The sequence below is a fragment of the Ciconia boyciana genome, chromosome 6 (assembly GCF_034638445.1).
Source record: "Ciconia boyciana chromosome 6, ASM3463844v1, whole genome shotgun sequence".
Taxonomy (NCBI): Eukaryota; Metazoa; Chordata; class Aves; order Ciconiiformes; family Ciconiidae; genus Ciconia; species Ciconia boyciana.
In genome coordinates, this window is record NC_132939.1 from 57,697,304 (window position 1) to 57,712,456 (window position 15,153).

The following is a 15,153-nucleotide window of genomic DNA, read 5'->3' on the forward strand; positions in this document are numbered from 1 at the left end:
AATAGTTTGTCTCTGTCACTTCTTAACAAGAACAGTCTTCCTGAGATAAGCTCTCTGCAAGTCTCATGTTTCTTGATTCAGGTATTCCTCCCCACACCTCTTCTCTTCTTTCACAGTTAGCAGATGGATTTTATCCCATTCAGGAGGTAGGTACCTTTTACCTCTGTCTCCACTCTCTGGGCTACTTGCTTCTCCCAAACATCTATTTTCTTCAAGAAATCTACCAAGTCAGTGTTTGTAAGTTTCGTTGTTCCTTAAAGTGGGCACAGCATCATATCAAAAGTACAATCATCTAAAATTAACTGATTAAGAATAAATTCTTAAACACTGAATGAGCAAAAACAAGCGTGGGGGGGAGGGGGGAGACCAATACTGAAAATGTTTCTCAAGTTTTCACTAATGAAAAGAACCTACTGGCAAAAAAAATCATTAGAAATATATGCCTATATTCTTAATGTTTCCAAGTGAATGCTTTATTTCTCTTCCCCCAGGATGGGTTTGAGTACAGTTACAGTATAAGCATGTCACGACTTTAAAAACAGTTAACGTCAACTAAGTACATCAAAAAACATTGTGAAATAACATTTTTGCTTTTGTACTTATACAGAAAAATCCAGTTCATGCAAAGCATCTGTTTTTCAACAAGATCCTACTTTTACTTAATTCTACAGCTGGGCTGTTTACTGAGGCATAAGACAGTTCCATGATTGACTTGTGTTTCAATAAACTCAGATGTAAAATAAATTTTGATTGTTTGTGAGAACACTGCTTACATGTTTTATGCCAGAAGAGCTGTTTACTATGACTGCGTAATCCCAAAAGCAACCCCCTCAACATACACAAGAAACTTTAAAAAGGTTTGGTCCACAAAGGGAATGAGATTAGTTGTTGTCAAGAGCTACCCTCCTGCTCACATAAGAAAATTTCCCCAAACTGTAAAACAACCATAAATACAGAAATGTTAATACTGCCCCAAATCTTTATTAGCCAGTGTGTCATAGCTATGCAAGACTTACCATTAGAAAGTTACTTTGGTTTTACCTATTATTCTGTACACATATATCAGGAAATAGCATACTATACAATGTTTAATTTCAAATGTTCATATGCTAAGACATGAACTAGTAACTAAGTGCTACCTTTGTCTGTACTTAAACTGATTTGTAAAGATCCAAAAATTCCATAAATTTCCAAAATAGCTCCTGTGATGGCTTAACACAACCTGTTCTACTTCCCCTTGCAATGTGCCAACAATGCTCAAAACCACTTTAGTGTGTCATTTCAGACAGTGACTTCTTGAACCATGCTAGCATGCTCACAGTGTACTTACTTCACAGGGTAAATACAGGATAGTCACTAAAACTACTTTACATAAACCTTAATATCAACAATGACTTATGTGATCAAGAACTAGGACTTTTTATCACCGCTTCCAGTATTTTGCTTAGAGACAGACTAAGCAACAACAGTAAGAAAATCAGTCATTGCTGATGACTATGATGACATGAGTAAGAGTTAAAATTCAGCAATATTATGTTAATAGAGGTGCAACAAAACATTATAGCGCTCATTACATTGCTGCAAAGTGAACAACTAAGAGCAGAAGTTGAGTTCCCATTCAAGACAGCTGATGTGCTTTGAAATTTTGACAGCCTTGGATGCAATTAAAACCTGTAGGATGATGGTATCTAAGCACATATCATTTCAATGGGAGTTGGTTTTTTAACCCAAAATGTACATTTCACATGGGTCAGCCCTCGCTGCAACTGCTTCTTAGTCACTAAGAATCATAATAATTTTAATCACCAAAAAAAGAGGTAGCACCTCTTTAAAGGTGTGGAAAAACTTCTTCTAACAAGAAGTTAACCCATTCCTCCATGTGTTACTGAAAAAAAAGTGTGTGTGCGTGTGTTACATCAGATACATATTTTGTATATAAATTCTCTAGGATGCACAGAAAAGATTGGATGCATATTGGATATATATCACTATATATTACTGCATCTGCTTCACGTGACAGCTAGAGCAGTAGAAACAGCCTGGCTGAACAGCAAAAAAAATTTCTTGGGTATCACTGCATAGATTTTTTTTTTTAAGTCCTTTTTTAATTGCATTATAGTCAATGGCATAAATAATACAAAACTACGCAATAACATATATTCCAATTAACTGGACTGTCTCCAAGGAAGAGATTTAAAGCTGAAGATGCTTAATGCCAAGGACTACTGTTTAATTGCAACAATAATTCCACCTAAGTGGAATGCCCTCAAGCAACCTAGCAGCAATTGGGCCTACGATTATTTCTATGCACTGAAAAATTCTCCTGTCAGTTCTGTTTATTTTTTTTTCTTAACACCTTTGCCTACCTTCTGCTTTCTACACATATTGCAACTCCAATATGATTTACTATTGCTTGCTAGGCTGCTCCTTTCCAATCAGATAATTATGTAGGGCCATCATACTGACCACCCACATCTCCAATCACACCATAGGCAGCAGATCCCCACAGTTTCTGGGCCCTTCTAATGTAACTAATCCACATGTCAAAGTTTCTCCTCCAAGCAGCTAGATGATCTAGATGTAACTGTACATCAGATACGCCACGTCCCTTTCATTCAAAAGGACTTCCTACCCACACAGTCCTTGCAATGCTTACATGAAGTGACAAAAAACATCTTGCAAATCTCTCTAATGAAAAGGAAGAAGGAAAAATCATATCCACAGCAGAAAACGAGTTTCTACAAGCTTTAAGACCTGTTCTATGCTGTGTGGCAGCATATGCGATTCTTGCCCTCAAAATGAGTTTCATTATACATTCATGTCTTGTAACAACTTAAATTGGCTGAATGTTTCAATACCACTGCTGGAATCAAAAAAATGCTTAAGGACCTATATTTGGACACTGAATTGACACTACCCAGTGTGCACAATTAAAATGTGCTTGAAGTTATAAATATCTGAATTCAGCTACAGTTTTGTGTTGTTTCCTGGAATACCCTGTCCTTACAGAAGGGAATCTAAGCAGTTTTAAAATAACTGCGGTATTTTTCTCTAGCTAAGAGTGAAGCACAGCTGTTCTATCAAGCTTCTGCCCACAGCAGATTAACACCCTAAAGGTGTGCTCAGAGATGGTACTGCTGGCACTTCACCCTGACCAGCAGTGCTTAGGATCACTATCAGACCACAAAGAACAAAAGACACCCGAACAGTACAGAAGTGTCTATTCAATGCATAATCAACGCCAAGGACTTCCAGGCTGTGGCCAGAAACCGCAGTACAAACTAGTGTGAACAAGGAAAAGATAACAGCATGGAGAATTCCAGTGGGTATTTGTGCGCCTTTACTTAACCTTTCTAGGACATGTGGGAATATCTACGCCAGTTAATGTGCTTGCTGCTAAATGATGTTGTGTGGCTTGTACAGTTCTGAAAGACATCAGACAGCTCATGTTGAAAGAGGATTGAGTTCATGGTAATAGGGAGGAAAAAAGAAGTTTGGAGTGGCATTCAACATCTGTGAGAGCGTGCTGCCTTTTTCACACCCAGATAGTATACCTGCCTGCTTTCCTGCTGTGGGTGCGGAGTGACATCAGCTAGTTGTATATATATAAAAAAAAAAAATCACTGGTCATTCTTGGAAATAACAAATCAGCATTACTATCATTCATTCCACATGTACCCATGTGAAGTTTGAGGCAAACAGAGCTCTTCGTTATGTGGTAAGGTCGTGCAATGGATGCCAATGTATAAATTGTAGCAGTGCACAGATTTACTGCAATGCAAGTGATAAAAAGAGCACCTCCAGGGTATTTCTTAACAGCTCAAAGGAAAAACTTTCCCAATAAAATGCTTAAGGACCTATATTTGGACACTGAATTGACACTACCCAGTGTGCACAATTAAAATGTGCTTGAAGTTATAAATATCTGAATTCAGCTACAGTTTTGTGTTGTTTCCTGGAATACCCTGTCCTTACAGAAGGGAATCTAAGCAGTTTTAAAATAACTGCGGTATTTTTCTCTAGCTAAGAGTAATTATTACAGACCTGTCCTGTAGCAAGTACTAATGATTAGGGGCTTTTTTTGCTGGGGAACACTGACTGAAGAGATCACAGCCCTCAAGCCATGTTACGATTACACTTCAAGATACTGTAATTTTAGTGTCCTTAGAAAACACCCATGGCAGACCAAGCACTCAGCATTTCTAAATCCTAAAAGAATACTATTTTGACAGTTTGGAGAGGAACTTCTGACAACATTTAAGCGCTATGCACATTGTAAAAAAAGAATTTAAGAAGCTTCTGCTATGAATGCCTAATAAGTGATGTAATTGAGGGCTTAACAACAGTTGGAAAGCCTCCCAAACCCACTTGCCTTAAGCCTACTCCCTATCTAGTGGTTAAAATGGTGACTACTCTAGAAAGTGTGACTAGTAGTTTTGGGGGAAATACTGGCAGTTTTCTGATCTTTTTATTCTAGACATGGAAAATGAAGGAGCAGGTTCCTCCAAGCCCCTTTTTATCTTCTGGCATTCACAGTTGGCAACTTGAGTCCTTAAGAGTCTCCTCCATGTTTACTCAAACTAGTGACAGTGCAGTGGTTTGAAATAAGAAAGCTTTTAACAAAGGCATTTACTGGGCTGTCAGGAATGAGAAAGGTGCAGCAATATTAAGTATTACTTGGCTTCACCCCTGAGCTTTCAGATGGTTGATAAAGTAATAACCAGAATATATACAGACCACAAGGCACTGTAAACTGCCATCAGGTTCTCAGAATTTTAATCCTCACAATTCAGAACTATGGTAGAACTGCTTGGTAGCACTTTTTTTTTCCCATATATTTGCAGGTGACAAAACAGACCAAAGCAGAAGTATTTTGAACATTTATTTTAGCACACACATTAGAGTAAATGCATTGCCCCCTCCAGTCCCAGAACACATCCAGGAAGGCCACACCACTTTCTGAATAAAGCTCCCTTCTCTGTATTAAGGGAGAACAATTGAACAGCATCTTTTCACAAGATAACTGCCTCAAGTATACTAATGCACTGTTAACATGCCTGCTGAAAACCAGTTTTCCTACCCTGTCTTATTTTGATGCAAACCACTAGCCATGTCACCAACCTATCCCTCTGACCCCCAGACAAGCCATGCACCAAACCCAGGGCTGACCAGGGATATTCCAAAGTGTTCAGATAAGGAGCGGCAACCATTTCTATAGTCCCACTACAAAGCCCTAGGAATCCTGGGTAACTCTCGCCTCTGACCCCTCCAAACTGAGACTTCAATGTTCTTATTCTAACTACCTACATTCCTATTTTCCTGGGGCTATCTCATTCCTGAACAGCCAGCATAGATAACCCACTTTCCTCAGATTCCAACGGTTTGGACTTTCAACAGTCCCAGGCCTCTGGAGATCCAGCACCTTTCAATCTCCTCTTAGACCTGGCATGGCTTCCTGTGCCACAGCAAGCAGCCACAGCTCAAGAAGCAGCTTGAAGGCCTGCTGCCACAGCTAGAGCCCTGTCTCCTTCACCAAGAATACTGCTGTTTCTTCTTTTCCAGTAAGGGACCGTGAACTGGACATTGCATTAACAAGCAAGCCACATCTGAAACACTTGCAAAATGAAATTTATATCCATCAGCCCAGAATTAAAATTTGTTCCTACCTAATATAATCTCAAGATCAGGAGAAAAAGCAGCAGAATGACTCCTGACAAGAGTGGCTGGTACTGTTAATATTCTGCTTCCCAGTTCTTGTAGCCGAGTTTCCTGCTTCCACAAATAGAACTACTATCTACTAGTCTGGCAAATTTCTAGATAGGCAGAGATGACTTCCAGTCTGACCAGTTCTTCCTTATGGAACACAAAGGACAGAACTGAATACGAACACTGTGACTATTATCACAGAGAAGCCGCTCCTGACATCTTGCTGCAGGTGCTATTGGTAAATCTCTATCCACCAGAGAAAAACACATTCTGGGAGCAGCAGCACTTTCCAAAACTAGACTGCTCATGTCCTGTGCCTTAGGCCAACGTGTCACATACTGTCAGAGTAGAAGTCTGCAGAAATGTGCTCAAACCAGCTTTTTGTTATTAACCTGATCTGGCACTTCTGAGAGTTTTCTGGAAAAGATAAAGTTGTATCTTTACAGAAAGTAAAATGTTCCTCAAAGTGGCATAGAATTTTGCTTTCTTCAAGTACAACAGTAAAACCCCGGTAAAACAAATTAAAGCGTTATCACTACACTAACTTCCCACCTTCAAAGTAGGCATACACTGTACCTTTAAGACTATGACCTTGTTTACTAGAGTTTGCAAGTTTTTGGCTGTTCATATCATTATATGAAACTCTGCACTATACCTTCAAACCAATTCCAGAGACCAACTACAAGACACCACAAAATAAAGCGAGCAGTTATTGCATTAGGCTATTGTTTCATTTTAGTCTTCTAAGTGCCCAAACTCAAAGTGCAATGGGACAGTTCTTTATATTCAAGCATCGATTCAAAGATTTAATAAGCCAGAGAAACAGGCTGTACAAGCCAGGCATCCTACAGTGACAGAAGGAAATCACAACATTATCTGTCATTGTCTTGAAAGCAGGAATTCTATTTTTTAATAGAGCATCTAGAAATGCAAAAATTGTAATTTCATGAACGCTTCTAGAGCTCACTATTATTCCCAAGCATCAGCTGGGAACAAAGTGAGAAATAACTGCTTGAATGCTGACTTTCAGAAAAAGGGGCAGACAACAGATACCAATCTGAATTTGACAACCACTTGAAAACCCAAGTCATTTTCTGCAACTCTAAGCTTTACAGTTATATGAGCTTCTTCACTGTATCAGCACACAAAGCCTCTCAAATTGGTCTGACAACATCCATTTTACTTGCTCCTGACTGACAGAATCAGGTGCAGCATACTCCAGAGGGAATGGATGCTTCTCTATTTTAAGGAGAGTTAATATATTAATATGCTATCAATGCAACTCTGCTTAGCAAAGTGGAAGATTAAACATTGTTGCTGGTCATCCAAAGCAGACAGCCATTTTTCCTTCTTCACCAGCCAACCCCTGCTACTTTCTACAAGTCTAAAAATACTATTCCAGCAAGCAAAGTTCCTTGAGGAAAGAAATTCATCCATACACAGCTCAGCTTCCTGTTAAGACCCACTTTATTTGGAGAAGGCATCTTCCAAAGAAAAGATTATCCAGTTGTGAGATCATAGATACATATACAACAGCCTCCAAACATTAAGACATACCAGGAATATCCAAACCCAGGCAGTATTACCCTCCACAGTGAGCAGTAGTAGTTATAGAAGTGCTGCTGGCTTAGAGAGGTTAGCAATGGAGTACCACAAAAAGACTGTTGAAATGTATTAGTCTCATCAAGTTCCTGAATTGTAGCAGCTCTAGCCATGCCACCTGGAAGCTCACAAACCACCCAGATGCCACCGCCTGTACAAGGCAATGGAGCATTGACACAGAAGGTTGTGAACCTATTTTGAAAAGTCAGTTTTGTTTACATAAAAAAAACCCTGAAGAACTGGACAAATGGGTCACAGGCTTTTAGATACACAACAGTAGCTATTTTCTAGTAACATGTTCAACAAAAACTACCTATGCAGATGCATTAAAGAAATGCTTTTGGATCAGGGGTTCACTTGGTAGAACTTAATAAATTAACCTGTAAATAGGTGCAGGGCATCAGCAAAGACTGGAAGATCTGAACATTTTATCACTGGTTTTGAAGAATTAAGAAGCCCAACTTTGTGAACTTTGATATCAACCTCTATTCCATTCCATCAATAGTCAATGGAAGAGCATATTGGCAACAATTCACTACATCCCAGTGAAAGTCTGGAAAACCAATTTTAAAACCAGAATAAGGTGTAGTGTCTATCAAAGCAGTAAAACAGAACCTTTTTCACAAACACTGAAATGCTGCCTATACAGGTATTAAAAATGTAACAAAAATAATCCATATGCCTAAACAGAACACTTTTACCTTTTGAAAGTTTTCAAAATGATAAATCATAGTCTTGTATTTAAAAAAAAAAAGTAGCATCAAATGCTCCAACAAATCTTATATGGCTTCCCAGAACTAGAGAGCTGATACAAGAAGATAACTCAGTATTTGCTAACTTGGGCATCCATTCTTGGTTTCACAAAATATGCTCTAGTGGCCTGCTACGTTCACCTCTTCTAAGAGCATGCTATTGAAAACTGAAGGATGAAAAGAAAGATATTCTGCTACTACTCCATCATTTTTAAGAATTGTAAAGAGGTGATACTTTCAGTGATCACCTCCTCCAAGCTCAGGAATGGTCCATCCCTACGTGCAGGATGTTAAGCAAAGGTGGCAGGAGGCCTGCATGAATGAACAAGATACTCCTGACAAAACTCAAACAAAGAAACAGAAGAGGTGGAAGCAGGGCCAGGTGACCCAGAAGGAAGCAAGACACTGAGCATGCAGGGATGGGGTTAGGAAACCCAAAGCCCACTTGGAGTTGAATCTGGCAAGGGACATGAAGTACAACAACACAGACAGTAAGAATGGCTTCTCCAGGTGCATCAGGAGCTAAACAAAGGTAAGATTAGGCAAGGTGTGAGCCTGCTGCTGAATGGGGCAGGGGACCTGGTGACAAAGGCCACAGAAAAAAGACTTCGGTACTCTATGCCTTCTCCACTGATAAGACCTGCCTTCAGGAATCCCAGGCCCTGAGACCTAGTGTAAGGAAGACCTATGCTCAGTGAGAGAGGATCAGGAAAAGAAACATTTAAACAAACTTTAAAAAAACACCCAACAACTCGTAGAATCTCACATTGGAAGGGACTGCTGGAGGTCAACTTGTCTTACCCTCCTGCTCAAGCAGGGCCACCTAGAGCCAGCTGCCCAGGATTGTGTCCAGATGGCTTTTGAATATATCAAAGAATGGAGACTCGGACACCAGCCAGTGCTCAGTCACCTTCACAGTAAAAAAGTGTTTCCTGATGTTCAGAGGAAACCTCCTCTGTTTCAGTCTGTGCCCGTTGCTTCTTGTCCTGTCACTGGGCACCACTGAGAGGAACCTGGCTCTGCCTTCTTTGCATCCTCCCTTCAGGTATTTATACATACTGAGGAGATCCTGCTGAGCCTTCTTTAGGCTGAACAGTCCCAGCTCTCTCAACCTTTCTTCATATGAAGAAAGTCCCATAATCATCTTAGTGGTCCTCCACCAGACTCTCCAGTATCTCCATCTCTCTTGTACTGGGGAGCCCAAAACTGGGACAGTACTCCAGGTGTGGCCTCACCAGTGCTGAGTGGAGGGAAGCTGTTGAAGCAAATAAACTTGGAAACCATTCCCAAACATATGAAGGGCAAGGTGATTGGGAACAGTCAGCATGGATTTATGAAGGGGAAATCATGCCTGACCAACCTTGTAACCTTGAACAGCATCCACTACTCTCCGATCACCTCTACTTTAGTAAGGCTTTTGACACTGTCTACCATCACATCCTCATAGACAAGCTGATGAAGTACCAACTAAATAAGCAGACAATAAGGTGGACTGAAAACTGGCTGCACTGCTGGGTTCAAGAGGTTGTGATGAATGGCATGAAGTCCAGCTAGAGGCTAGTCACAGTGGTGTACGCCAGGGATTAATACTGGGACCAACACTGTTTACCGTCTTCACTGATGACTTGGACAATGGGACAGAGTATATATACAGATGTGCAAATTACGTAAGTGCAGACACTAAGACGCTGTTCACTTTAATTACTTAGAAGCAAATCTGCAAAACTAGATCTTTCAGAAGTCCTTGTCAGAAATATTTCAATACAAAAGTTCTTAAACCCAAAAGCTCCTTCTCTCAGAACTTGAAGTTATTATGCAGCTACATCTATAAACTTAGTCATCAAGTAAAGATAACCAAATGGCTCCAAGAGTGGCCACAAAGACAATTAATCCAACCACCCTGAAGGCCCAGCAGGGGCAGGAAACAGCCTACAACTCATGCTTGATTGCCACCATCCCTTCCCTGCAAACTAACTCATATTCCCTTAAATCATCATCAGTGTGGGCACACTGAGCAAGACCTAGCATATGTGAGGTACTGGACCATTAATGCAGGTTCCATGGAAGTGGAAACCCACACACTACATCCTCTTCCCACTCCACTAAAACAATACTGTGTGAAAACTTTGGATGCTAGTGCTATAAAGCATTAAAGACAAAGGAAGATTCTGCTATTGCTATTAACTACTTGCTAAGAAATACAGTCAGCATTTGCAATGTAAGAGACTTAGTTTTATTGAGAGTTGCATAATTCCATCGCTGTATATCATATCCCAAAATATATATAAAAAGCAGAACCTAAAAATTGATCCACGTGCAAAAGGCTAGAATCAGACTGCTGACACAAGAGCCCCAGAGATGGACTCCCCTCCTTTCAGTGCAGGTTGATCACACTCTTAACAGAAACAACTGAAAAGCAACATATTAGAACTGATACACTTTGCAGCCCATCCTAAGCTACAAAGACAATTTTGGCCTAAATTAACACCCTGGCTGAAAACCATGGTGGTTCAAGCACTGCTGTTCAGGCACTTCCAGGACAGGTCAGCCAATTCCTTCAGAGATATTGGGAAGGCATCCAGGAATGAAATAAAACAGGAAGTAGATACTAATCTGTCATTCCCTAATATATAGCAGCCTTTTACTTTGGGCTCAAAAAATCTTTCTGAAAAGTAAAAGAAATCTCTCAAATTAGAAGCTATATTATATTTTGATTCTTAATAGGATATTAGCAGCTGCAGTCCCAGAAACATGCTTCGTGTCTGCCTTATGTAGTGCTTAGATGTGGCCAGCTTCAGAGCATGCAAACACCTGTTCGCATGTACTCACTGGAGATAAAACTGATCTCAAGCACAGCCACTCACATCTCGGCATGCTTCAGCCAGGGTAGAAAGACAGCTGGAATCCTCCCTGCAGCTGACAGGTCTGCTGCTCTAGCCTGGTAACAGATCCCAGAATTGAAATGCAAGGCTTCAGTGCTAATTCTTCCTTACTTCAAAGAAAGAAAAAGCATTAGCAGACTTGCTGAACAGTATGGGAAGTGGTAAAGGACAGACAGGGATAGATGGAGCAACTGGAATAGTCATTTGGCGGAAGAGATGCAGGCGCAAGCCAATGTAGGGCAGAGTAGCTAAAAACAGAAAAAGGGAGCAAAGAAGGTTACAGCAGAGGAAGGGCAAGAGCAAGAATGCAAAGCAGTGTTAAAACTTGGGCATTGATCTTGCCTTTTAATTACTACAGCACAAGTCTCTTCAACGTCTAGCTCCAAATACCTAAGACTAAAGCCAGACAACACTAACAGGGCATTTTTATGGTACGATGAAGAACTTCTAGTGTACTTTATTTAGATTTGAGAGGTCCTTTCTCATATTTTACACTTAGTAGTCTTGGTTAAAACATTATTAAACACCTAAAACCAGGCCTAGGAAGCTGAAGTATCTCTAATAAGTTAGCTGGCAAAGGATGGCCAGAATTAAATTAATAATCCCCTGTTTGCTATAAGAAGCTGTACCATCACAGGTTTGCCAACATTAGCACAGGTCTAAAGCATCTGGAGGGGATGAACCACTGTTGTATACACTGCATGCATCTATCCTGCAAAGAACAAACTTTATTAATCCCATTTTGGTTTCAGGTTAAGGAAAGAATGATGGTATATAAATATTACTGTGATACTGGGAAGAGGCCATTCTGGGGAATAACATCAAAAGAAGTTACTAAAATCAACTAAATGTTTATTTGATGCATTTACAAAAAACACCAACAAAATTAGCTGATTGTTGGGAAGCAACTTCCAAAGACAGTCTCATAATTAGAATCAAAGGGAACAGGTCTTGACAAAATTCTGACTTGGGATGCTCAAGATACTCCCAGATCTACTAAAAAAAGTAAGTACTGTCAGTTTGACATTATTCTCCCCGTACAAGACTGCCTCATAAATTAAATATAAACTTCTGGTAAGAAATTATTAATTTGAAGGTAACACAAAATGCTAAAGGGCAAAGAAAAATGGCTATGTCCAAGACACAACATCACAAAGAAAAGTATGCATTTCATAATTACTAACACTTATCAGCTTGCTAATTCTGAACTATTATATTAATTACTACAGGATTGTCCCTATGTCCCCCCACCTTCCATTAAAGCTTTCTGAGGCAGAAGGGGTGCTTCTTACTATACACGCCTCACTGATCTTCTAGGGAAGATAGCTTACTAACTGCCTGACAGGAAACAACTCAAGTTCTTTCTTAATGATTAATAACCCCCTTGCCTCTCTTTGAACCAGCTTCTCAGACAACTATTTGACCAGAAAATAAAAAAGTATTTACTCTTTGCAGAAAAGCAGCAATAAATGGACTGTTAGACTCTACCACTTTGCCAACCTACTTTTGTCATTTCATTTCTTTGCTCGAGTTCAGCTCCTCCTGAAGACTCCCACAGACTTTTTGTTCCAAATTCCTTTTGAGCAGAATTAATTAAAAAAACCAAAGTACTGTTTTTATTTGCATGTTTCTAAACATGTTCTCCATTTAGGAAATATTAACCTCACTTTATAAAATATAACTCCTAATTGAGCATGAAGCAAGTCACTCTGACTTCGGTCATCAGCATGGACAGACCTAACAGAACAGCCCAGGCCTCCAAAAACACTCGATGCTTAAGCCACAGGCATTGTGATGTGTCCTTTAACGAGCACTGAACACTACAACATTCTGGTAGTAAAGATACAGATCCCCCGAGATCTCCAATACCCTTAAACTGCCTCTTTCTTTCAAAGAGCAACCACTAGAACACTCATTTGCTGAAAACTACCCAATACATCAGTTTAACTGTATAATCAGCACCACTATGATAAAGTATGTAATACTTTAGGTACAGTAGATATGTCTAAGTTCATTATATTTATTACAATGAAAATATCATCAAGATGTACACTTTTCCATGCAGAGAGGCATAATAATATGGCTTAAGTTACGTACAATATTGAAATTAGAGGTCTCTTTCAAGACTCAGATCTGACTCCAGCTACAGATCAGGCCATCTCTAACTGGGACCAGTAACATACAGATTACAAATGATTTCAGGGGTTGTGGCATTTCTTCCCCCAACACCCTAAATCTATTTCTAGGTACACCATGACAAGGATGTATTTTCAACTGTACTTCAACATATTTTTCAATCCAGCTTGCTGAACATAACTGAAAGCTCTATTAAAGCGCAAGCTGGCACGCTTGAATCTCTACCATATTAGATTACTTAACTGAGCAAAAATATCTGGAAACACCCCCACCTTTGTGCCCATCATGCCATTCCCTCCAACAACTTGTACACTGGCTTACTATTTTGCACCAGAAACAGATGCCGGACATGCAGAATGCTGTAACTGGTTACTCACCTACAAAATACTAAGTTTCACTTTATAGTTACAAGCTTACAACAACTGAAAGCAGAAAACACTTGCGAGACATTAAGCTAATGTTAGTAGCAATTGTCACAGAACAAAGCTGTCACCTGAAGAGAGAGGTGATTACGTTACATGCTCTTAGAACGGACAAAGGCAATTTGCTTTCAACTTTCTCTCATGAGCAAGCTTAGGTTCCAAGGACAAGTCCATCCAAAAGAGCAGATACCAAGCTTGGGAGAAGAGCAGCCTTGAACTAAGCTGTGAGGGACAACTTCCAAAAGGAAGAACAGAGCTTGTCCTGACAGCTAAATATGTAAAACCCCAAATGCCACTAATTCAAAATTTAGGAAGTTGTAAGAATTAACGACAAATGCAAAGCACAGCCTCAGCTTAAGCAACTCTAAGCAAGTGTTGCTGAGTAAGAAGGAAGATGAGGAAGGGTTCACGAGAAGTTCCGTCTCAGCAGCTGCTGTAGTAACAGGGGGAGGCTGAAACACCTAGACTGTTTCAGGAGTAACACCCCTGTAGATAAACAGTTTAAATGGTTTATTCTAGTTTTAAACCCCACCTTTTTCCCTCCAAAGGTTTAATCCCTTTACTAAAGCAGGTTGGAGGCTGGGTGAGAAGAGTAAAGAAACCAGAGCACTCTCTTCCTGCCGGAGGAGGACTCTGAGGAGCCACATACCAGCAGAAACACTCCTGGGCCAGACCCCGAGAGCTGGAGGTACGGGAGGCTCTCTGGAAAGCCGAAGGAGTAGGGAGTATTCAAAACGTGTCACACACAGAAAAAGGCATTACATCACGGGGAAAGCAGTTTTAAGCCATTTGTTTTGCTCTGGTTTCTGATCAGCCTCTCGGGGGGGATGGGACAAGGGAAACGAGCGTGAAGACGCGAATGCCACCGCCTCGCTCGCTTTAAACCCGCGCAGACCGGGCTGAAACGAGACCGACCCGCCCACGGCGGAGCAGCGGAGCGAGCCGGCGCTAGGCCGAGGAGCGCACGCCAGCCGCCTCCGGCGACTCGGCGGGAGAGCGAAGCGCCGCGGCGAGTGGGCGCCGGCAGCCGGCCCCGCGCTGCCCCCGCCAGCGGCACGGCGGCTGCGGCTCCCCGGGGGAAGGGCGGGGGGCGGCGCTGGGCGGGCGCAGCCCCGCACGCGGAGGGGCGTGGCGCGTGGGCGCCCCGCGCGTGGGGTAACGGCCGCCCGGCCCGCCGCGGCCGCCAGGCGGGGGGGGAGGCCGGGGCCGCAGGGGGGAAGGCGGGGGCGGCGAGGCCTGGGCCCGCGGAGCGCGTCTCGGGGCGGCGGGGGCGTCCGGAAAGAGCGGCGCCTCCTCGTGGGAAGGGAGGCGGCGGGGCCGGCCGCGGCGGGGCCCCCCGGGAGGGCTGAGGGGAAGGGGCCCGGGCCCCGCCGGGGCGGGGGGGCCTGGCCCAGGGGCAACCGGCTGGGGCGGGAGAGGGGGCCTCGGGCAAGGCCCCGCCTTACCTCCCGCACGGCGGCAGCTCCTGCCTTGCCTGAGGGAGCGGCGCGGAGCCCGAGCCCCTCGCGCCGGACGCCGCTGCCCGCGGGTGGGGAGGCGGCGGCCGAGCTCGCCCCAGCCCCGCACTCCCGGCTCGGCCCCGCCCCCTCCCTCGCCCCGGCGCCGCCACTGGCCCAGCCGGAAGGCCCCGCCCCCTCCGGGACCCGTGGCGGC

General features: G+C 42.4%; 1 protein-coding gene across 1 annotated transcript in view; it reads right to left on the reverse strand.

Moving 5' to 3' along the window:
• The window catches only part of SETD3 (SET domain containing 3, actin N3(tau)-histidine methyltransferase), a 65,044-nt gene extending 49,973 nt beyond the window's left edge, over window positions 1-15,071 (reverse strand). The window contains exon 1 of the mRNA XM_072865040.1: window positions 14,946-15,071. The gene's annotated coding sequence lies outside the window, so the exon portion shown is untranslated. The remainder of the gene's footprint in view (window positions 1-14,945) is intronic.
• Window positions 15,072-15,153: the final 82 nt, after the last annotated feature.